Raw genomic sequence first — 26,372 nt, 5'->3', positions numbered from 1 at the left:
GTCTGCCAATATCACGATATTAAACTGCAATATTAAATCGGAGTGATGTGAGCACGCCCTACGGTAAACGATCAGTTTCAATATCACATTTTCAATAACGTGCAACGATATTGAAAAGCAATAATTGCCTGGATTTTATGTTCCAGTATGTACTTTATGTAAAAACGTTTACGTTTATGTTTCAACCCCTAGCTAAGTTTTTATCGTGTAGTTTTGTTTAAATTTCAATATCTGAACCACAGCCCAAACCACTAAACGGATCGGGCTGAAATTTGGCATGCAGGTAGACTAGCATGTAGACTAACATGCTGTTAGATGAAAAATGAGGAGCTCAAAAGAGGGAATTTATACACAACTCAATGTTAGTTGTGGTCTACAATGATCGTTATTTAAACAAATAATACTTAAAAATCATCTACAATGTCGAGTTGTGTGTTCAAAAAGTGTAAAAACTATATATATTATATACATAAATATATAATGAAATTTAAGTCAAAATTATGCATGTGTGCGCTCAGTGTTGTAGCCGATTATTTGGATCACTTTTTGCGGTGATTTTGTAGGAACGTAACCGATCTATAGTATACTAGAGGATGTCCGCGTGGAATTCAGTTTTTCACAAATTCCGCGGAAACCATGGATTTTTCCGGGATGAAAAGTAGTCTATGTGTTAATCTAGAGCAAAATCTATTTCAATTTCAAATTTCAGCCAAATCGCTTCAGTAGCTGCAGCGTAAAGTAGGAACAAACATACTTACACATTTACACACAAACTTTCACCTTTATAATATTATTGTGATAGTGTGATGTGATAATTATCATTGGCTAGATGCCTAAAAGTGTACTGTATACATGAAAATCATAATATTATTGTTACCGAGTTGGCATTCGGATAATCTCCCTCCCGATATATGTCATTCCTGAGGGTGTACATTTACACGTAACTCCAAGCGTGACAGACTAAGCCCTCAGGGATTGTCATACAAAGCTTTTGTTTGTGACTTAATCTGATTGAATTTATGAATGCCTACATACTACGGAGGCAATCTAGCTACTCGACGTTAGTGAGAAGACTTAAACGGACCAAACCATTTGAGTTAGTGTTTAGTGACTAGTGATAGTGTAGTGTTAAGTGCTACAGGGAAGATCACGTAAACAAAGTGACAAAGACATTAGTTAGTGAAAGACTAAGATTAAGTTATTGGACAGCATCATCACTTACCATCAGGTGAGATTGTAGTCAAGGGCTAACTTGTAAAGAATAAAAAAAAAAAAATACCACGTTAGTAGATTATCACGTAAACATCGAGGCAATCTAGCTACTTGACGTTACGAATACAGTGAGAAGATTTTAACGGAGCAAACCATTTGAGTTAGTGTTTAGTGACTAGTGATAGTGTGGTGGTAAGTGCTACATGGAAGATCACGTAAACAAAGTGACCTAAAGACAATAGTTAGTGAAAGACTAAGATTAAGTTATTGGACATTATCTTAGTATAATTTTGACGGCCTCCGTGGCGCAGTGGTATGCGCGGTGGATTTACAAGACGGAGGTCCTGGGTTCGATCCCCGGCTGGGCCGATTGAGGTTTTTTTAATTGGTCCAGGTCTGGCTGGTGGGAGGCTTCGGCCGTGGCTGCTTAACACCCTACCGACAAAAACGTACCGCCAAGTGATTTAGCGTTCCGGTACGATGTCGTGTAGAAACCGAAAGGGGTGTGGATTTTCATCCTCCTCCTAACAAGTTAGCCCGCTTCCATCTTAGACTGCATCATCACTTACTATCAGGTGTGATTGTAGTCAAGGGCTAACTTGTAAAGAATAAAAAAAAATATATGATATTAATATATTATTAGATTAGGTTAAAGTTAAATTACTAAATAGTCACATAAGTAGGCTATTTATATTTATAAAGTACCAAAATGGTACTTACAACAGGGGAAAAAAAAGAAAAAAAAAAAACTAGAGTATGAAACAATTGCAAAATAGAGGTATTTGAAGGTATAATGAATTTTATTGTGTTTTGTATTATGTCTGCGTCGACATCTGTGTTTTTAATCTAAATTATTTGCTTTCTACTCTATTTTATTTACACGATTGACTTCGTCGTCGTGAAATTTAGTTTTTCACAAATCCCGCAGAAACCATGAATTTTTCCGGAATGAAAAGTAGCCTATGTTAATCCAGAGTAAAATCTATTTCCATTTCAAATTTCAGCCAAATCTCTGTAGTAGCTGTAGCACAAAGAAGGAACAAACATACATACTTACACACACAAACTTTTGCCTTTATAATAATATTCGCGTGAAGTTATAGTTAAAATAATGTTTGATTGCTAGTTTTCGTAATTTACTTCGAGTTATAGTAGCACAAAAGTTTGAAATTATCAGAATTAAGGTCGTACTCACGTCTCTAGAGTGTAGAAACATTAAAGAGAAATATTTACTAAAACTATCTTGTATACATAATATAATATCATGATATTATGATAACATTTTTGGGTTTGATTTTTTTGTAGCGAAATTACAGGATCGATTTAAAAAATCTATTAAGGTAAGCTACATTATCAACAAGTAACACAGGCTCTCTTATCCTCGTATTTCTACGGGAACAAGAAATACGGTTAAAACCGCTTGGTTTGACTAGTTCTCGTAACCAATCAGTAATGTTTCATAGACTAAATATTAGAAATCTTGTAAAAATCCACAGACGAGAGGTTAAAAGCCCTGAGGTATCCTTCGAATTAACAGAAAAAGGTATCTATTTGCTTAGAACCTGCAAACTTTCTACCAATCTTGCCCCTATTTTCAGTACTTTGTTTGAGTTTTTACCTCCGATACAAGGTGAAGCATCGTGTGTGTTATAAGTTTAATGCTGTATGTTTGACTACGTAATTTAGTAACTCAAGAAGAATATTAGGCTTCTTAAGAAGTCTTCACTGGCTACTCACTTACCATCAGATGTGATAGGTACTAGTATATACTGGCTTGTCTTGTTTTGATATATAAAAGCGAAAGGTCACTCACGAAAAATATCAAAAATCGCTTGAATTACAGAGTTGAAATTATGTAGGGAGGTAGTTTATAGTATGTAGATTTCCACTAAGAACGAATTTTCGGAGAGGGCTGGAATGAATGGAAGAAGGAAGCTGGAAGGTCTAATGAATGAATACGCTAGTAAAATAACTCACTAGCTACCTTGCTGCTTGCTGTTCACTTACCATTAGGTGTGATACTAGGCATTCACTGGTTTATGCTGGTTTTAATAATAAACAAATATCCCGTAGTTACATGCCGCCTCATTGTCTAGACACGTACCTACTTATCAGTACGTCAACCAATCTCTATACATCGACGGTTGAAGTTTCTTTGTATGTTGCCGTAAATAATATACGATCGCAAACACATTAAAGAGTAAGCTAATAAGCTTATTGTGTAACCCATTATAAGTTTTATATCATATTGCAAAATGGTAGGTAGTAATGTACTTACATCAAGAACTTCCTAAAAGTAACGTTAGTTGCATATTCTAAATTCAATGTTTTTTAATTGAGAATGATTACAATAAGGAACTTAAGCTAAGTTTATCCTAGTCTTAATATATAAATGCGGAAGGTCATTCTTTACTATATCTCGAAAACCGCTAGACGTACCAAGTTTAAATTTGGCAGGGAAGTAGTTTGTAGGTAGTAGACATCCACTAAAACGGATTTTGTGACAGGTTCGGATTAAGGAGGTCTAAGGGTGGCGGGCGTCCGCTTGTAACTATACAAATCATGCCCACGTGGAATGGTGGCAAGAATACTGGCTGCATTTCCCCGCTGGTTAGCCAGGCTTTGCGCAAAAAGTTAGCCAGCACTTCTTTCACTAGTCGAGGCAACCAGCTGCGGTGAAATTATTAGGATATTTATTTATTTATTTAATACTCTTTATTTGTACACCACAAAAAATAAAAGAAAACAAGCAAAACAGAAACATAAGAAAAAGTAGAATACAAAAGGCGGCCTTATAGTAGCGATCTCTTCCAGGCAACCTTAGGCTTAGGAACTTAGGAACTTAGGATTTGGATTTCCGAATGTCGACTGGGAGTGCATTCCATAGCTTAATAGCACGTACAGCAAATGAACAATATTTGTTTTGGAAGGAAGGATCTACTGAGAAGAATTGTCAGAAACACTATCATGGAGCCCACGATTTGAAAAGGTTCTTATAAATATAGATGCAGCCTTGGTCAATTTTCATAATTATGATTATGATAAACCGAGGACGAGGGGAAGATTACGTATTCTTATTTATTTCCTGTTACAGGATATTAAATCTCCATCATAGCTAAGATTCAGCCAAATTGCTTCGGTAGTTGTGAATTAGTAACATAATTACATACACGCACACACACACACAATATTTAATATTGCCTTAATTAGCAAATAAAAAAACTTCTCATCTTAACTTAGTAATGAGCTCTATGTTTGAAAATATAATAATTTTTCCCAAATAATTTAATTTTTTAGGAAAGATTACCTTTCCAAACACAGTGCTCATTGTTCCCTTCCGCCTGGCACGATTGCAATCATACGTATAACTAACACCAAAAAATCAAAGCAATCTATAACTTCCTCTTCCTTCCAGTGGCGTAGCATGGCTTGCCCCCTGTATCAATATTAGTTGGGGGCTCAGATCTATACTTATATTAAATCTGTGGAGAGTTCAATTCGGTACATGAAATATATTTCCAAAATAACTATTAGGGGGTAATTAGTAATCGATATTGATGCCAAAAATGAAATCAGTAAAGTTTTTGTCTGTCTAACTGTCTGTATGTTCCTTATAAAAACAAAAACTACTTGACGGATTTTAACAAAACTTGATACAATTATTCTTTATACTCCTGGGCAGGTTATATATATACTTTTTATCACGTTACGATCAATAGGAGCAGAGCAGTGAAGGGAGATGTTGGGAAAACGGGAGAAGTTACTCCATTTTTACAGCGATATTGCTGTTAAGGCTGCATTAAAGGTTTAAGGGCAGCCGAAGTTGCAGGCATCCGCTAGTGAATAATAAAAAGTCGCAAAAGAAATAAATGTTTGAAATAAATATGACAGTGACTTGACCTGTGTAGGATGTTTTCAACTTTTGGGCGAACGCTTAGCCCAGGAAAAAAGAGATTGCTTTTTTATTTATACTTACTATTACTTACTTACACATGACAGGAAACACAGACGCCGGAAGAGCATTCCACTTTTGTCGTATCTGAAGTGAAAACTATAGGCTGATTTTCATGTGTTTATTTCGGAAAACACCAGATTAATTAAGTGAGATTATGGATTACATTTTACTAATTTATGCTTTCATACATAAGGGTTCCCTATAGTCCGAGGCCTCATTGATACGGCAGATACGGCACTGGCTACGCCCCTGCTTCCTTCCTACATAACGGAAGTTAATATATAAAATTCCGCTTGGATGTTGCGATGTCGGAGTGTAATCTGACCCCGGACGGTCACGTACAACTATCCGATAGCAAAAACGTGGATAGCGGACAAGACCTGCTTGCCAATACTTTAGAAACATTTCCTTTGAAACGGCTAGTTTTCTATAGCTCCATGCTTTGGTACTGATAAAGCCATGCGATTGAATTTATAGATTACAACTTTGTGGATTCAGTGCAGTTTGTAGTTCTCGGGTTTGTTTTGTGGATGGCCATTGTGTTTTTAGTAGATTTAACCTTTACTATTACCTACCTACCTAGACCTATTTATACTATTACCTAGTTACCTTAGCGACTAGTACCTAATTACTAGGGCTCACTGCTGAGCTCGAGTGCCCTCTCAGAATGAGAGGGGTTAGGCCAATAGTCCACCACGCTGGCCCAATGCGGATTAGCAGACTTCACACACGCAATTTCTCTGGTGAAAAGCGAAAAATAACACCGTATGTGTTACATTCTGATTACTTTGAAGGCGGTGCTAACACAGTAATTCATTAACTCAAGCCGTTTAAATCATGAAGTTTTAGGATTTTCAGACGGTTCATTCCTGTGGTTCTTTGAGAAACGGCTTAAATTAATACGCCACTGGCTTGGCACCGCCTTCAAAGTGATCAGAAGGTAGCACATACATATAAGTCTATTTTTGTGATTTTGAAATCGGCCATTTTTTTTGTTTAAAAGAATTTATGTCTGCCTAAGTTTCGACGCGCTAGTAACATATCTAGAAGTATAAAATCTTTGCGTAACCATAATAAATAGCTGTAACTGTCACAAGGCACCTCAATGGACTTTAAGCATCCTTTTGAATTTCCACAAAAGATAAGAGTCGAGTGCCAACCCTTTGTGATTCACTTTTCAGCCTGTATTCATAATGGCGTTTGAGATTTTGTTTGTGTCCATTCGACTACGTCAATTTATCATCCCTTGCTGTCAATACTGACCCATGGTGAAACTTTAACATAAAGATTCGGTTTTTCCTCATTCCAATTATTATGATACATATATATACCTACTTGAAATGTGCTAACAAGATTACCGCCTTTTCAATCAATGGTTTTATAATGAAAACTTTAAATTAAAATATCTTAGAAACCGCTTTATAAGTTAGACTTCCTCAAGCTAGACCTGGACCAATTAAGATAACCTTAATCGGCCCAGCCGAGGAACGAACCCAGAACCTCCGTCTTGTAAATCCACTGCGCATACCACTGCGCCACGGAGGCCCTTAAATACAAATACAACGCCGCGTAGAAACCCCTTAGAATTGTAGGTAGAACAAACTTATACCTTTTTTTTTTAACGTGGGGAAATCCTCATGGATACCTTCTCGCCACGGGGAGGCAAGAAGGTTATGTCGGACTTCAACCGACTAAAACCCCACGGTGTTCCGACTCACCGCCTGATGACTAAGCCGCGGGAACATTTTATAAACTACCGCAACAACATTATACTAACATATAAAATTAAAAAAAAAACCTGCTTTTATTCAATAATACGTAACGATTTGTACAATGGAAAAGGATTCTTTCAATTGTAATTCAGTGGAAGCGCCACTGAATGCTGTATTATGAAGGCATTCGCTCTCGGCAGATCGCTCTAACCTAATTTTCGCACCCTAATAGTTTATTGCCATGCCCGTCACTCCGAGTTATGAAATAGTTAATATGTAACGTACGTTTCGGTGTCATGAAATGTTATGTGTGGGCAACAAAATCCTGCGTAATTTCTCATTGGGCTTTTACTAACGAAAATAATCTTATCTATACTTAGTTACTTATATATCAATAGAATAACAAGATTTGTTTCGTTTCAACATACATAGCATGTATTTTTCCTTTTCTTTATGTTTTTACACACTTTATTTCTGTTTCTCTCTCTGAAGTATCTCTGCGTGATCGAATCAGAAATGAAGAGATCCGCAGAAGAAGCAAATTCACCAACATAGCTCAACGAGTCATAAAGCTGAAGTGGTAATGGGCAGGCCAGATAGTTCGAAGAGCCCATGGACGTAGGGGTCCCAAAGTGCTGGAATGGCGACCCCGCACAAGAAAGAGCAGTGTTGGTCGACCCCCCACCAAGTGGACTGACGACATCAAGCGAGTCGCAGGGATATGCTGGATGTAGGTGGCTCAGTATCGTGATGTTTGGAAGTCCCTACAAAAGGCCTATGTCCTGCAGTGGACGTCCATTGGCTGATACGACTATGATGATGATGATTCCTATTTCCGTAGAAATACAAAGCTAAAATATAGTATATGTTAAGAATTAAAAGCGTTTGATTGATGAATTTTTTTTTCAAAATCGGTTAAGTACTAAACTGCACTGTAAGTATAACACACTAACTCACTTTCACATTTATATGTATATAAATGTGAAAGTGAGTTATAGCGCTTATAATATAGCTATGGATATATCGAAAAGGTTTCATCAAAACTTAATTAGAAGCAAGCGTAATATACATACCACCTACCGAATGAAAACAAGCAAACATTTCCACTGAAAGCACCCCTCTGCGTATGTCTGAAGGCTTTCATACGCATTGGCGTAATAGAGCGCACATACACTGCGTATTTTACAATAAATTAGTACCGCACTGGGTTTATTTCGCACACGAGTAAATGTTGAACACATCCGAGGGAGCAATTCACTCATTGTTTAAACAACATTTTGCAAATGCGAAAAATATGTCACTTATATGCGTGATTTTATCGTGGATACTTTTTTTTATTCTTCACAAGATAGCTCTTGACTACAATTTAATTTCATGGTAAGTGATGGTGCAATCTTAGATGGAAGCGGACTAACTTGTTAGGAGTAGGATGAAAATCCAAATCCTTTTCGGTTTCTTTGTGACATCGTACCGGAATTCTAAACCGCTTGGCAGTACGTCTTTGCCGGTAGAATAGTAACTAGCTATGTCCGAAGCCTCCTACCAGCCAAATATTATTTACTTATAATAATTATTGTGCATTTTAAGAAATTAAATATCACGTATCTCAAACGGTGGAAAACATCGTGACGAAACCTGCATACCAGAGAATTTCTCAATTCTCTGCGTGTGTGAAGTCTGCCAATCCGCATCGGTCAAGCGTGGTGGACTGTTGGCCTAACCTCTCTCATTCTGAGAGGAGACTCAAGTTTAGCAGTGAGCCGAATATGGGTTGAAAACGAATAATTATTTGTCGGTCTCCAGAGCCTAGTCAGTCCACCTGCAGGGTGCACTACTACAGGTGAGTTGGGATACTAACATCCTCCTTACACCCGTTCACCAACCACCCTAAGTAAGTTTATTTCACTAACTCAGGTGTTTAAAGTTGTAATAGTTTCCACTGCTAGAGTATACGGATAACATTAAAGAGCGTTTTAGACTAGCGTTTATTACGCGCGTATGAGTTCGTTTTTGGAAACGCATGAACGCGCGTATTTAGCATGTACACTTCTAAGTTCATATAAACGCAAGCCGCGAAAACTCGTAAGTAACGCAAATAGCAATGTTTCTTCGTCTGAATCCAAGTGAACTGACACGACACCACCGGTCCAAGCGACACGCCGAAATATGTACGTCTATGCGAGTCCGGTTTTTAGAAAGCGCGTAATGTAGCGCGTGTGTAAGCGCTTATTCTAAAACGACTAGAACGACGAGACGAAAACGCGTAAAAACTACGCTAGTCTGAAATCACTCAAAATCTCCAGTTAAAAGTGTCACAAAGTGTAAAGGCGCCTGGCTGTGACACCGCAATTAAAGTGAAATCCCGCCGGTACTTAAGTGTGTAACAATGTTACTTCTCACAGCTCACTCAACTCCCCGGGATAGCGCGGTAATTCCGTTCATTGAACCACCACGTCCCGAGATAACACTATTGTCTTTACGACATCGTACCGGAATTCTAAGCCGCTTCGCGGTAGGTCTTTGCTGGTAGGGTGGTAACTAGCTACGTTCGAAGCCTCCTACCAGACAAATATTACATACTCGTAATAATTATTTGTCGGTCTCCAGAGCCTATTCAGTCCAACATGTATGTGTAAGAATTAGGGGTACTAGCCTCCCCCTTACACCCGTTCACCAACCACCCTAAGTAAGTTTATTTCACTAACTCAGGTGTTTAAAGTTGTAATAGTTTCCACTGCTAGAGTATACGGATAACATTAAAGAGCGTTTTAGACTAGCGTTTTATACGCACATGCACGCTTAACTCGTACGAGCGTTGACACGCTTCTAAACCCGTATAAGCGCGAGCCGCGAATACTCGTAAGTAACGCAAATAGCAATGTTTCTTCTTCAGAATCCATGTTGATACTGACACGACACCACCGGTTCGAGTGAACACGCCGAAATATGCCCGTTCACGCGAGTCCGGTTTTTTGAAGGCGCGTGCAAGCACTTATTCTAAAACGACTAGAACGACGAGACGAAAACGCGCAAAAACTACGCTAGTCTGAAATCACTCAAAATCTCCAGTTAAAAGTGTCACAAAATGTAAAAGCGCCTGGCTGTGACACCGCAATTAAAGTGAAATCCCGCCGGTACTTAAGTGTGTAACAATGTTACTTCTCACAGCTCACTCAACTCCCCGGGATAGCGCGGTAATTCCGTTCATTGAACCACCACGTCCCGAGATAACACTATTGTCTTTATACAAGAACATTATACGTGTAATAGAGCCTCTACGCAATATCGTTTCTGCGGCGTAGATGTACGTAGACGTTTGTAGAAGTTCGTAGACGATATAACACGTTCTTAGATGAGGCGAGAATGAGGATTACGACACACGGATTGTTTTTGTTTAAAAATTTACTAGAATACATATTTATTACAAAAAAGCTTTTACTCATTCCGGCGTAGACGTGCGTAGACGTTTGTAAAAGTTCGTAGACGTCATTAAGCATTCGTAGAGGCTAAAAATGACACCAAATTCCTCAGTCATCAGACAAGGCGTGTTGCCAGTGATGACATATGAATCCGAGACTTGGTCGCTAACTATCGGTCGTATAAGAAGGCCCAAAATCACTCAACTTAAAATTAAACTTGTAAGCACTTTTTTAAAGATTTAATCACAAATGTATAGTTTTGAAATTTTTTATTGTAGTCTACAGCGATGTTATTTGCCATAAGTCAACGGGAAGTACCATATGAGTTTTGAATTTTTTGACAGTTTCAAAATATGGTGTTGCCAAATATACGGTTTACATTTAAACTTGATACCTCCACGCATACTCGAAATAAAGAGTCTTGACACACAGACAGATAGACGGACAAAATATTTCGTTTTTTTTTGTTTGAGTTACAGAACCCTAAAAGTGCAACACACTCGTGTAACGTACAATAAAAGCAATCGAATTAAGAAACATTTGGTTCGAAATATTGCTAAGTGCTTTAGTCTGCTCATTCTATACAATTTCTCCATATAAGAAAAACATGTTTTCTGAGCATAATAGTCTGTGAAATGATATTTTAAATGTAAATTTGTCGAAGACCTTTCCTACAAAGTCCACATCTTATTTGTACTGCGACAAACAATGAGGTACAAAAGTGCTTAATAAGTGTAGGTGTATTAGACTGAGAGCCGGTGACAGTTGGACACACCACATTGTATTTATTTATTTATTACCCTTTACTTGAACACCACAATTAGAAAACAAGCGAAACATAAAAAGAAATAGAATACAAAAGGCGGCCTTATCGTTTATAGTCAGGCAAGTTCGTTAATGACACAATACCTACTGTACCTCGTAACTGTTTCTCGTATGTAAGTAAAGTAGCCAATTATGGGTTAAGGGTGGTGGTTTTGAAAGGTAGTAGGTTTCAAGGGTCCAGATACTCAATTGTCCTACTACGAAACGTAGATTTTGACTTTGAGGCAACCCTTAAATAAAAGTTCTTTTATTAACTTTTCTTTTTTTTCATGTTTGTTACCTCATAATATCTTCATTTATTAACTAATTTTGTTTGAATTCTTCTTTCGAAGATTGGTTGTTCGAAGGACTAGTGACTGGGCACGATTTTTCATATTGAGCCGAGGAAATTATCCAAAAAATACGCTTTATACTTGGACTTGGTTGATGGATTCTTGAAACCTGCTATATTCCAAAGCCACTATAATCCAAACTTCATAATTGACTACCGTACTCACGTATGGGTAACCTGACCTAACAAATATGTACCCTTCCTAAAACGGGACATATCTGGCACTCGCAGGCCTTCGGACCATAAGTAACTTAGCTTTTGTTTCAGTCCCTTCGGTGATGTAATCATGAATCTTTCAGGGGAACAATTTCCTTGTAACAATGAGCTCTGTTTAATATTCTGAACAAAGGGCGTAGTTTGCTGTTTTAATAAATCAAATTTATTCTTAGTACAGGCGTTTGCGTTGCTCAGAATAGAGCCTTGTTTCGATCCAATTCAAACGAACGTGACGGCCTCCGTGGCGCAGTGGTGTGCGCGGTGAATTTATAAGACGGAGGTCCTGGGTTCGATCCCCAGTTGGGCCGATTGAGGTTTTTCTAAATTGGTTCAGGTCTGGCTGGTGGAAGGCTTTAGCTGTGGCTAATTACCACCCTACCGACAAAGACGTACCGCCAAGCGATTTAGCGTTCCGGTACGATGTCGTGTAGAAACCGAAAGGGGTGTGGATTTTCATCCTTCTCCTAACAAGTTCCCGCTTCCTTCTTAGTTTGCATTATCACTTACCATTAGGTGAGATTGTAATCAAGGGCTAACTTGTAAAGAATAAAAAAAAAGCGAATAGTCACTTTATCACTCCTATCAACATTTCAAAAGTAGTGGGTACTCTGTTTCCTTTAGTTTTTTTTTATAGTACAAATATAAAAAAGAACTGAAAGTGCCTACAAATTAAATTATTTAATCAACAGACTATTATAAATTTTAAGCAATCTAATTTATTGAACAATATTAACAAAATTTTTTTTAAAAAGGACAATGTCTTTTCTACCTAGTCGGGAAAGACTTGTATTAGGAGTGGGTACGACAATAGTCCAACGAGGCGGGGATCGAACCACCACCCCTCGGTGATGAGTCTGATCGTTGAACTATTGAGGTTCTAAATGACTATGTGCGAATCCAACACTAACAATTCCGAGTATTTATTTGAAGATATTTTATAAGGGGAATGTCAAGAGAAATGTATATAATAGAATACTTAAAAAATACCTTTACAAGCAAAACCAATTTGCCTTTTACTTCAAATATCAGACAATATTATATTATTTTCCTGTTCTAAATCCTCATTTACTTAATACATATTTTCCTTCAAAATCATGAACACAGAGTAAACAAATTTACGTACTTACAGTAAGGAGTTAGAAATCGCATAAACAAATGGTTTATGAGAGTTGAAATGTTAAAAAAGGAAACGATACTATCTTTCTTGCTTGGCGGGGATTAAGCAGATGGATTGCCCAATTTAAGGCTTGAAACACAATAACGACACGCATAAGTCACCGTCCCCACCAACAATCCAATTTATTCATGTAATAAAGCCAACCAGACGTAAAGTTTGTATTACTTTGGATGTAGCAAAGTTTTTTACGAAGATGTCTTAAAATACACGAGTTTTTACTCGTAGAAAACACGAAATACCTGCGTAACATAGATCTTCTACATGATTATACAGAGAACCTTATATAAATCTTTGTTCTTTGAGTTTTTCTTCGAAATCATATTCATATTCATTTATTTGTTGAGAATACACAGATAATTATGCATTTGACCATTTCTGGTGTACAACAATTTATAAAAACACAATTAAATTTAAAAAAAAAATTAAAAATGAACGTCATTAGCAATTAAATTAAATTAAACTTAATTTGTGAAGGTAATTTGGTAGGTAAGGTGTTCAGAAATTATATTTTAAATGTCAAATATAAAAGTATGTCAAATAAAAAGATTGCATATCAAAATGTCATAAAAATAAAATATAATAAACTAATGTTAAGATAAACAGACGCTTATGATTTAAACTTTATACAAATGAACTACTTACTTTCCCGACAACATCTTCACCTTCCAATTCAATTATTTTTTTCTAACCATCAAGGAACCCAATTAAATAAAGGTACACACAAAGGTGAGAAACACATAATAAATATAGAGATTAATTTTTCATACAAAAATGCGTGTTATAGAGGACAAGAAGACAAGAAATAGCTGGAAATATAGGCTAAACTCTAAATTTTTGAATAGTTCCTAAGCTATAGGTCCAAATTATGTAAAACTAAGTAACGTATCTACTTTTGTTATGTAGTATTCACTGAAAATCTAGGTTTTTACGTTTACTCAGTTACAGGGGACGAAAACCACTTAAATGGAATCGAGATTGGACTTGCCTTGCCTTGTTTCTCGTCTTGGTGGAGGCACTACCGTGCCCTCTAATATCGCCTCTGTCTCTTTGCTGCGATAATTCAATCAATCTTATACAACAGAAAATTACAAAACAATCCCCGCAGAGGGTAAACACTCGATTTTATTGATGTCACAGAAAGTGTGCCATAAAGACATGACGTCATATAATGTGACCCAAGACAATGTTTTGACACACATAAATTTCCCCAAGGGCTGACTCTCGAGCATATAGTGCTTGTTAGCTTTGATCATTTGATGTCTCTTTGGCTTTATGTTGGTCGTGTTGAATATGACCTAGAATAATTATTATACTTTATTTATACTATACAAAAGTAGTTAAATAATCACACTATCACACTTCAAACTAATATTATAAAGGCGAAAGTTTGTGTGTAAGTGTGTAAGTATGTTTGTTCCTCTTTTACGCTGCGGCTACAGAAGCGATTTGGCTGAAATATGGAATGGAAATAAATTTTACTCTGGATCAACACATACTTTTCATCCCGGAAAAATCCATGGTTCCCGCGGGATTTGTGAAAAACTCAATTCCACGCGGACGAAGTCACGGGCGTCCGCTAGTAATTAAATAAATTCACGAGTTATCACTAATTATCACAATCTATTCATCAAAACAATGAACAAATCAAATTTAACAAAATAAGAATCTATGACCGACATTTTGAACACCACAGATGAGACTAGTTACAACATTCCTCTGTTATTTTTGTTTGGCTTTGAGTTCCCTAGCATAAATATATCTAACACTTTATTATTAACAGCCTCGTTAGTACAATGGCTAGCTTATATAGCTTCAGATCACGAGGTTCTGGGTTCGAGTCCTGGGTCAGCCTATGAAATACTGAGCTTTAATGGGGTTTTGAACTAAAACTGTGCTTTCTAGTGCGGGGTCGCTATTCCAGCACCTTGGGAATCACCACACTAAGTTATAAAAAAAGTTATAATTCCTAAAGCCTTCTGAATAAATAGAGCCTTATTATCTTAATAAGAAAATAATATAGAATGAGTAAGATAATATAATTTATTACCTAGGCAACTAGCGTCTGTCTAGAGTGAACAGATAAGATTCCAGTTTGAGCGCACTTCAAACTTCGTCAATAGAAACCCTATTTAAGTTCAAACTGCATTTGAGAGTTTCCAGACCCCGTAGGTAGTTAGGTTAGTTAGGAACATTGGTTTAATATTTACAGGAAGCGAATTCTGGAGTTGTAATGATCACTGAATTATTCAGTATTCGTGTGTATCTATACTAATATTATAAAGAGGAGTTATATATTTGTTTGTCTGTTTTTTTTGAATACGCACAAAAACTAGTGGACCGTTTTGAAAGATTCTTTCATCGTTCATCACCATTATCAACCCATATTCGGCACACTGCTGAGCTCTAGTCTCCTCTCAGAATGAGAGGGGTTAGGCCAATATTCCACCTCGCTGGCCCAATGCGGATTGGCAGACTTGAAATACGCAGAGAATTAAGAAAATTCTCTGATATGCAGGTTTCCTCACGATGTTATTCCTTCACCGTTTGAGACACGTGATATTTAATATCTTAAAATGCATACAACTGAAAAGTTGGAGGTGCATGCCCCGGAACGGATTCGAACTCACATCCTCCGGAATCAGAGGCAGAGGTCATATCACTACTTATATCTTATATTCCTATATTATCCTTAGAGAACATAGGTTTTATCATTATTTCCGCGTTGGACAGCCGTGATCCCTTAGCGCAAAAAATGAGCCAGCCCTTCTGACCCTTCAAACTTATATCATATTGTTGGGAAACTCAGAAGTGGATATAAAAATAAAAGTAAACACCAATGTTAAACAATGGTTATAATTCACAACAATTGTCGGGATAACTTAATTAACAAATCAAATGAAACTGTAACTGTAACCAAAATACAACAGAGTTTACAACAGACAGAGATTCTCCCTGCCTTACTCAAACTAATACACAGATGTTGACGGATCAACCGTCATCACAACACTGTAACCGAACTTACGGCGAGAGACTAATATCACAAACCACTTCTGCGCTTGGCCGTCCCCACTACTTAAATCCCACTATTCACGGGAACAATTATAGTATAATCATTAATCGTGCAAATTAAATAAGGTCTTAGAATAATTTTATTTTCATCACTGTGACTCAAAATAGGTTTTACGTTTATAATTAAGCCATAGACTGAGAAATTTCTTAATAAATAACAGATGTAACTGTTAATTTTATTAAAATTACTTACTAATTTGGTTCAGAACATATTGAGTGAATCATGATCGTTCACTTTGTCACATCACTATTTTTGATTCAATAAAAAATGGTATCACAGGAAATTTCAAAAGAGATCACAGAATTCATTATTCGACTATAGCGCCACCTAGTGACAGCGCGAGTCATAGTCGAGTGACGTCATATCCTTCTCAGACCACTTATTTCCTACAATACCGTATTGTTCTTTTCGTAAATTCTGTATTTACAAATTTGAAAAGCTGTTCAAAGCAGCACAAAATAACCTTTTAAACTTATGTAATCTTCCGCGGTTGTCTCGTCGCATCCTTATTACGAGCAGCATCCCTGATGCAACTTTGCTGATGTAATCTTAAAAATGTAAACTACTTTACGTAGCGGTCTTTTATGTTTAACAAACTTTGAAAAATCTCGAAAGTTTGCGATAGTAATAGTGCATTTTAAAATACGCAATTTTTTGCCGTGTTTTGTACTGTTTTCTTCTCGGAAGGAAAACAGACGAAGAATCTATATTCCATAAGAATCCATTTAGTCTATTTTTAGTAATATTTAGTTTAAGTTTAGTGATTGCCAGTCAGTCCGCTTGCGTGCTTTTTCTTGAATATAATTTACTATAATTTTTAATAATAATGTGTATGTGTGTAATCTGTGTATGTTACAAAACTGTATTGCTGTTTGGAGGCAGAAAAAAAATAGCTCTTTAAATTACTACGTATTAATCCTTTGTTTAATGAAAAAAGCACATCGTGTTCTAGTGATCTTAACTAATGGAAATCCTACACCAAAACTACAATACGCTACTGGTAGCGAAACAATAAAAACGCTGGTAAATCCCAAATCTCTTATAATTATTTGAAATATCTACTTGACAACTTTACATGACAACACAGCATTTTCTGTTTGATGGTAATCAAGTGAAAATTAAAAATGAAAATGAATTTTATTCATATTAATTTGTTAAAAACACGGCTAAAACTCACATGATACAACGTCGTCTTTTCGAACCCATACGGGGCCGTTAGTCATTAGCTGGTTCTTGCAACGCGGCACGATCCAAACAGCGAAGTGCAGGCACACGCAACCGCTCGCAGCGCGCTTTGGGAGAGAGGCTGAGGGGTGAGGAGTGAAAGTTCCGTTACACTCTCCGATGGTTCATGAATGTCATCTTCATTGGATCCGTCTTCTTGTAAGCAAACCGAACTAACACTATCTTGTTCCAAGTTTGTTATATGTTCGAAACAAGTTGGGCATACTCCGACATTGTATCACGTGAGTTTTAGCCGTGTTTTATAATAAACTAGTGGACACGGTCAAGCTTCGCTTTGACTTATGTGCACTTCTTCTCTATCCCTACTCTACACTACTCTACCCCTACCATACCCTATCCCTTGACTCTTAAACGTTTATATGGGAAATAGAAAAGGGTTGTTTTTATGGTTTTCCCGGCAATTATTCAAATTTTTCTCACCTTTTAAACCTTCCCTATACCTCCACGAACATTTGAAGACCAAGATAAGATAAATACGTTCAGCCGTTCTCGAGTTTTAGCGAGACTAACGAACAGCAATTCATTTTTATATATATAAGATTAATATGAATAACACTCACGATAGTTTAAATTCTTAAATGAAATTCATTAGTTTTTTACAATATGTTAAATAATAGGGTAGAGACCTTCTTTTAAGTAAATACCTGTGTCAGTAGGTCTCGCTCCTCTTTATATCATTTCACTCGTAACTAGGGTATTTAAAGTATTTAGAAGTTATTTCTTTTACAAATTACGAACAATGAAAATGCAACTTTATGTCGTAATGCAGGCAAACGACGATCGGGTCAGGGTTAATAGCAGATAATAATGTCATTAGGCTGCTAATTTTATTTCCTTGCGATTCGGCGAATTCGTACGTTTATGAGGGTAGACGCCGGACGCAGAATTGTTATTGCTCGTAAAACTTTGTACCCTTGTTCATTATTCTTTAGATAGAGATAGTTTTGCCATCATACTACATTTTATGTATGTAGTACCTAATGCATCTTTGCAAAAAAGATTCGCGTAACAGCAAATAGTAATTGTAGAATGAATAAGGATTCTTCTTCATTCAAAGGTGAAACGCGCCTTTATTCAAATTCAATCTTAAAATTTTAGATCCAGTTTAGAAGCACTTTTGAAATATCAAGTTTTACTATTTGTAAAGATATTACCACTGGTTCGGAAGGTAGGTTCTACTGAGAAAAGTCGGCAATGCCTTGGTATATCCAAAAAATCAATACCATGAATAAAATTAGGTACTTTTTAACTGTACATTCATGAATTAATAGATTTTCAAAATTTCTAATTAGGTATAATGAAAAAATGCAATATCATTCGTACAAATTACGAGTGCGCCTTATTAAATTCAAAATTCATTTATTTCAAGTAGGCTCAGTTTACAAGCACTTTTGATACGTCAGTTGACTATTTGTAAAGATTCTACCACCGGTTCGGAAGGCAGGTTCTGCTGCGAAGAAACCGGCAAGAAACTCAACAATTGCTTTTTTGAAAAAAATCATACAATATTATAATTTACAGTTGATGACAACATTACAATTTCTTATAGTTTTACTTCCTATGTGAAGGTTGAAGAAGATCTAACGGCCTCCAAGCATCTTTATCATTAAGGAACTCATCAATAGTGTAGTAACCTCGACTGGCAGGTCCATCACAGTCTTGGGGATCTCTGTTAGAATCTCTGACTAAGAAGGTTAGAATACACCTTTATATACTGGTTGGTATTTCGGCACTTTTTCAGGGGTACTTTAAAAATTCATTGGGTGCAGAAATATTAAGCAATTCGTAACCTCAAGGCGAGTTGTTCGGTAAATAATAAAATGTATGAGAGACAGCGAAAATCATCCCCCAGGGTGTTATATATGTAAAATATAGCGTCCTCTTCGACAAGACAATTTAAATATTCTAGGTGCACAGAATTTTAAATACAGCTAAAAATACAAGGTGAGTTTATAAAAGTTTAGTGATTAAAAGAAGAGAAAAGTTGTACCATTAACTTAACTGTAATTTTGATTAAATTGTGTGAATCCTTTTGTTTTGAGGTCTTCACTTTGTAGTTCATTCCATTCAATTTGGATTTCTAGACTCATTATAGAGTTACAACATTTAAATAATATGTTATTAATTTTATCGAGAGAGCCTTGATAGCCCAGTGGATATGACTTCTGATTTGATTCTGAGGGCGCAGTTTCGAATTCGGTCCGGAGCACACACCTCCAACTTTTGATTTATGTGCATTTTATGAAATTAAATATCACGTGTCTAAAACTGCGAAGGATAAACATTGTGATTAAACCTGCATACCTGCGAATTTTCTCAATAATTCTCTGCGTGTGTGAAGTGTGTCAATCCGCATTGGGCCAGCTTGGTGGATTATTGTCCTAACCTCTCTCATTCTGAGAGGAGACTCATTCTCAACAGTGAGCCGAATATGGCTTGCTAATGATGATGATTAATTTTATCCACCTCTGCTGCCGGATACATGCGGCCCATGACCGTATAGTTTTGAAGTTCTTACAGGTAACACACCAACTTCCCAACTCTGGGCTGCCAATTTCAACCGAAAATTTCTTAGGGTTTCCCTTAGGATAAAAATTTCCCTCAGTATCTCATATAACCCGACCCAGGTGATCCGAAACCACATAGGCTAACCATTCGATCGTTGATCAGGAGGCAGTCTTTAAAAATGAGGCATGAGGAAAGCTTCGTCATCTTTGTTTTACATATTTTCACACCTTGTATGCCTTTAGTACTGTTACGTTAAAGGCACTTTTAACACGCTAAAAACGATATATCGTAAAATCCTTTGTGTAAACGTCCCTTTGCTTTCGCTTCATAGACGCAGCATATTTCTTTTTTCTTATATATTACAGCAGCTTTAACAACACTAAAGATATAACAATGGCAAAACAAACTACCGAATAATAACGTTTTCTTTCATACGAACACATTGCAGAATAGACTTTGTGCTAATATTATTAAGATACACAATTGTTGTTCAGTTTTAGGCTGTCGAGTCATCGATTTATTTCTTTTATGATCGGTTACTGTATGCGGTGTAAGTGATACCATACTGTAAATGGGTTGAAAAATGTATTGAGAGGCTTACCAGGGAGTAACCATTTATAAAATTGGAGTAGTCTTGTAAAACTTGTTAAGGTGTGCCTTAACCTACCTTCTAAGAGATTTTCAGTAAAAAATCGGGAAGTCGGTAAGCTTGTGATGATACTCCCCCGAATCTCGTATACATTAAATGTGTTCGTCCACTGATCCGATTTTAGTTTTCTTTATATACTCGTAGAACGTCATACAAGTGCTATCGGATTTTATCTACCGTAAAATTAAAAATCCGTTTGATGCGATGTGTCCGATACGTGTGTGTGTGTGTTTCTCTCCAATAAAGAAGAATTCTTCTTCTTTATTGGAGACCAGGACCTCAAGTAGTAAGCAAGTATCGGACACATCGCCTGGCCTTGTAGTGGGCTGATATTGATGAAAAATAAACGTCACAGCTTTTTGGTTTTAGCTATTATACGAGTAACCTACCTAAACACTGGCAGATGTCCGTGGTTTCACCAGCACCCGTCGGCCTGACTCGGGATTCGAACCCAGGACCTCATTACCTGTAGCTGAACCATCTAACCACGGAAACAAAGAAGTAGTTATAACCTTTTATTAGTATAAACATAGATAAACAGTCAGTATCACCAACCTATATTTATTTATGGGACATCTGGGCACATATATCTCTTAAGATTCTGAGATTTAGAGCTTATATTCACCACACTTCTATAAGGTGGTTTGGCGGGAATAACTCTAACGTATGATGATAAACGTTATCCGGGGATTTCACTCCCATTTTAACGTACACCCTTGACGTTGAAGGATTGTTTTCCCGCAAACAATACATAAAGAAGTCGGATACAAAAAATGGGTTTAAAGTAAAGCCTTAGTGATTTATATACAGTGTGTAAGGCTTTATTGTCTCTTTGTGGCGTTTTGGATGCTCATGCATAGTAATGCTATTCTGTGACGTAGTGTTTATACTTACTCGACAGAGTGATTTTCGATTAAAGTGTATCTCTTTCGATAAAACAGAGTCAATTTTTTTTTAATTTTTTAAATTTATTTACAGCCTTAAACCCGAACTTGTCGGATTATTTTCATGAGGCATATTTGTTATATATACGACTCACCGCAGTCTGGAAAAAGGTTTGGAAGGAAATCATCCTAACACCATTTTTTATTCCATGACAAGTTAGCCCTTGACATCGATCTCACCGATGCAGTCTAAGATGGAAGCTGGCTAACGTGGAAGACGTACAAGATTTGTACACGGCATCGTACGGTAACTAGCTACGGCCGTAGCCTACCACTAGACCAGACCTGATACAATTTAGAAAATATAAAATCTTAAACTGGGGATCGAACCCCGTACCTTTGTTAAGATCCACAGCATTATCAACTGCGCCAGCGAGGTCTAAAACCATGATTCGTACGTGCATAATTTTGTCCGATTCGCCACGAATAATCATAATGGTACACAAAGTAGCGTGATCATGAACAAATATGTTTTGTTCCAAGGACGATAAAGTTTAAACTGTCCAACAAATTGGCATTCAATGAACAATACAATTCAATAGATATAGTCATTAAGTATTATTTATGTTCTAAGCTATCGCTCCGACCAGTTTTGCAAATAAATTATAACTTTCACGAACTACAGAGTTGTGACCCGGCCCTATCAGCCGACGAGCCTTTAACTCTAGACGAGAAAATCCGATTCAATTTAAGCTTACACTGAGTATTATTTACGGGCGCTTTAACTTACAAATAAATTACATTATTTAAATAAACACGACAAGAATTTCGTTTTATAATAGTCGTGTAATAGGAGATTTTTTTTTGTTTTCTCGCTTAACTATTTACAAAATATAGCTTTATATATTATGTAATATATATTATATATATATTATGTAAAGCATATATAAATTTTAATACTATATTTACGTATATATTATATTATATTTATTTAATTATTTATATATATAATTACATATAATGTATTGCACCTTCACGCTCTTTCTTCGCAAGTTCTCTCGTCAGGGGTCGCCTGGTAGAGATTACTTTTAGTAATAAGGCCGCCTTTGCATGCTAAGTTTAATTTATCTTTTTATTGTTTTAATTTATAATTGTATTTTTGGGTGCAATAAAGTATTTCTTCTTCTTCTTCTTCTTCTTCTTTTAGCAAAGAGTCTTAGCAACTAATTAATTTGCTATTAGCGGACGTCCCCCATACAGTTCCCGTTAACGTGTAAATACGAAGATAATAAATAGGTAGCAAATCAACTAAAATATAAAATAGTTATATAAAAAATATTATTAAAGTGTGACTCTCGCTTATAGCCTGTGTTACTCGCTGTATATGTTCGCATTCCATTTATCGTAAATAATTTTTTAAATAGGGTTCGTGATTTAGCCCTAAAACGCATAAAACAAACAAACAAATTCATCAGACTAATATTATAAAGGCGATAGTTCGTGCGTATGTTTGTTCCTCCTTTGCGTTGCAGCTACTGAAGCGAATTGGCTGAAATTTGGAATAGAAATAGATTTGTTAGATAAAATTTGATTCTTTTTATCCCAGAAGAAGCCATGGTTCCCGCGGGATTTGTAAAAAGCTTAATTCCATGTGGTTGTTTATCATAAAAGTAAGTTCAACATTTCAATAAGTATGGATTATCTAATATTGATCCCTAAAAGAAGTCACGGGCGTCCGTTAGTATACTTACACATCGATACGGTCACTGAATTCCTTCGGGAGAGCCTATACATTTCCAATAAAGCCTTCACGTGTCCCACAGCTGTTTAAGCCGTTACGTGACTGCAAATCTACATAATATTGGATTACGACCATAATACGAGTATACCTAAATCTGTAAATTAAGACAAAATAAAACGTAATTAATGGAGAATAAACTACTCTTTAATTCAAAGTAAATTCTATAACCTCATCCACGATTAACTATCTTACAGTTGGGAGAGTTATAATTGAAACAGTGTTGTTTTTTAAATAATTAGTCGGCCTTTTACTTGATTAAACTAAAGTACCAGTGACCAAGTAAGCAAAAAAGAAAATCACCGTAAAAAGTAAAAAGTAAAAAGTCAACTTTGTTTTATTAATTCGTATTTTGAACAAGTCGTTGTGTTTGAAAGATATTTGATTATCGTCATGCTCAAGCATCTCTGCTGACTATCAGAGACTATATTTCATTCGTTTTATATTTTTTTTTACATTTATTTTGGATTAATAGAAATTTACATAAAAAGTATGAACATAAACCTTGGTGAAAGACAATACTTAATAACAAAGATGCTATTGGATCAGCTTCCAAGTTTGTGCAGGAAGTATAAGAAATTGTAAATTAAAATACACATTGTAAATTATGATCATTTATAACTTTCAGTTTCTTAAGTCTTCACAGCAGATTTAGCTCATTAAACCGGAGGTAGAATAATTTTAAATAAATAAATTTTGGATTTTGAGTTTCAATAAATCGAGTAAATAAACAAATAAATTAATAAATAAGTCGCTTTAATTTCTAATAGTACATATTGGATTCACAGCATCGGTACGATTGCTAAGCTGCGACTGCAGCATAGTCATAGACAAAGTGTTTCCATTAATTTTCCTTTCATGTTTATTCCTCCGCTGCTCGATTTGATTGCTCCACCGCAATTATTAATAAAGCCAAGTATCAATTACGCTGGATCGCTATAATCGTTAGCTGTGCGCTAATTAAACGATAATATAAGTATCTGTAAGAGCGCAATCACACGATGAGTCTCAAACGAACGATAAATAATGAAAAGCTATCATAATAGTCTAAGAGCATGTGTTTGTCAAGCCTTCGTCATTAGGGCTTAAAGTTTGTCAGCACATATTCTTACCATAGGTAAGTTAGTTGCTGATAGCTGATAGTGGCTCTATATTCCCTTTAATATAAGGATGGAGGCCTGGCCCTGTAGTGGTCCGTTAAAATATGCTATAATAATAATGATGATAGCTATTGTCTACCGTAATCAAATACGAATGGTCGATAGTCTATAGTCAAGTTTGAACAATGATTGTTCTGGAAGATAGCAAATTTAAAAGGTACAAGTTTGATGAATTGCGCAGCAGAATCTGCGTCCTTAACTGATTACTATTAGATAACAGATTTGACTCTTAAAAAGTGCTTGTATGAAAGTTTACTTGAAATTATTTGAACTTGTTTATATCTCTAACGTTGTCTGGAAAACGGATGTCGAGAAGCTAAGTGACTAATATAAATATTCCGAAGAAACAAATACAAAAACAAAAAATAAGCACTTTGCCCCTTACTAACATATGATAGGAGCATGTTCTGACGAACTTTTAACTTTTACAAAATGACGAAGGTCTGTCTACCACTGGCTCTCAGACCAAAAGCTATCATAACAAATACAGAAATGTGAGATTAATTAAAATGTTTTGCCGCTCCATTTATCTTCGAAAATGGAAGTTAATCGGTACGCTCGAATGTTTGGGGTGAACCGTTTTACCGCTAGCGTGTTTTTACAACCAAATCAAAATTCGTTTATTTTAAGTGAGTTTAGTTAGCTGCAAAGCAAAGTTTAACTTTTTTTAGAGACTCTACCATCACTTTGTAAGGCACTCTCTATAAAGGAGAACCAAGAAACTCAAAAGTTGCTCTCTTAAAATCATTATTCTTATCAATATTAAATAATTTGAAGAAAAACTCTTATATTTCAGCATCATATCACATAAAAATTCTATCGAATAAAATGTTCTAGATATGTGCCATATTATATAGCGCTGTACATAAAGTGACAAGTGTCATGCCTCGTGCCTATGCTCGTACATCATTAGGCCAGGTTCTCACTACTGAACCCGGACCCGGACTGGGAGATTTGCCGGATTGGTAAAACTGCCGGAAGAGCTAGTAGCTGTACAATTTTTGTGAAGCTTTTCATACTATCCCATTTTTTATTATTATTTTTTCTTTTATATATGCTACGACATAGCAATCTGCTCATATTAAGCCATGTATGTGTCTGATAGCAATATCTGAGTTCAAAGTATTCTTCGGGACCTATAGTTTGCTGCAGAATCCCTATTAGCTGCTCCTCCTTTAGCTGGAATCTGTTCTCCAGGTCAGGGATTCTTTGTCTTTGTAGCCAAGTAAACCGAAGTCCACCCTCGCAACTCAGAGCCTGAAAGCTCATTTGCGTGGACTGTCTGTCTGCCAGATACCATCCAAGAAACAGCAAAAGGAATCGACGCAGACTTCAAAGATGGGAGGACGAGATAAAGGATGTAGAGAGTAGGTGTGGATAAGGAAGGCGTTGTACCAACCCAAAAAGAAATGGACGAAGCTTTTGCCAAAGTTTGGTTAAAATACAAAGTTGCTGGTGTCTTGTCCTCGTAATTAGAAATTTTATAAAATATTGTAATACAATGTCTCAAAAAAGGCTATTTACACTTTCCTCCCATTTTTGTTGAATCCGCCAGGTCCACAGGTCCAAATTAAAATAAAGAGAGTAGTTGACTAGACGATTTTCTTGTAGGATCCGTGTGCCTATCGGGAGTTTTCAATATTTTCATACTGTTATCATCGCGTTAACATTAACGCTTTATATGGAATTGAAACAATTGTGCAGTAGTGCCACTAGATGGCGCTGTTTCAATTCCTTAGAACTTCGCGTTTACGTTAACGCGATAGTAACAGTATCAAACTGCCACTAGGCCCTCCGGTGTAATGTGAACACCTGTGCCGGTGTCCGGTATCCGGCAAATCTGCTGGTCCGGCGTACGGCGGTGGGAACATGGCCTTATTATGAAGCCTTTTAGGATAATTAATTCGCCTCGAGGGCGTGTACACTCTAAATCTATATCTATCTATTAAACTAACGTGTCTGTTTGTGTATACCCAATATAGTTTATTAGAACTCATTCAACTTGCAGAATAAATATTATTTCAGATATAATATTTATTTTAATAACTTTAAATGAGTAATTTTAATTATATTAAATGTGATAGATAGGTGTATACGTCTCAATGGCGTGTATTTCATGTAAATGTTTTTTATAGAAGATTTTTTAACACCCCTTTGAGGTCTTTCTTTGACCTCAAAGGGGTGTTAAAAAGCTCAGAGGGAGGTTTATCT

This window comes from Bicyclus anynana, chromosome 8 (assembly GCF_947172395.1).
Source record: "Bicyclus anynana chromosome 8, ilBicAnyn1.1, whole genome shotgun sequence".
NCBI classification, from domain to species: domain Eukaryota; kingdom Metazoa; phylum Arthropoda; class Insecta; order Lepidoptera; family Nymphalidae; genus Bicyclus; species Bicyclus anynana.
This window is presented reverse-complemented; position numbering follows the sequence as displayed.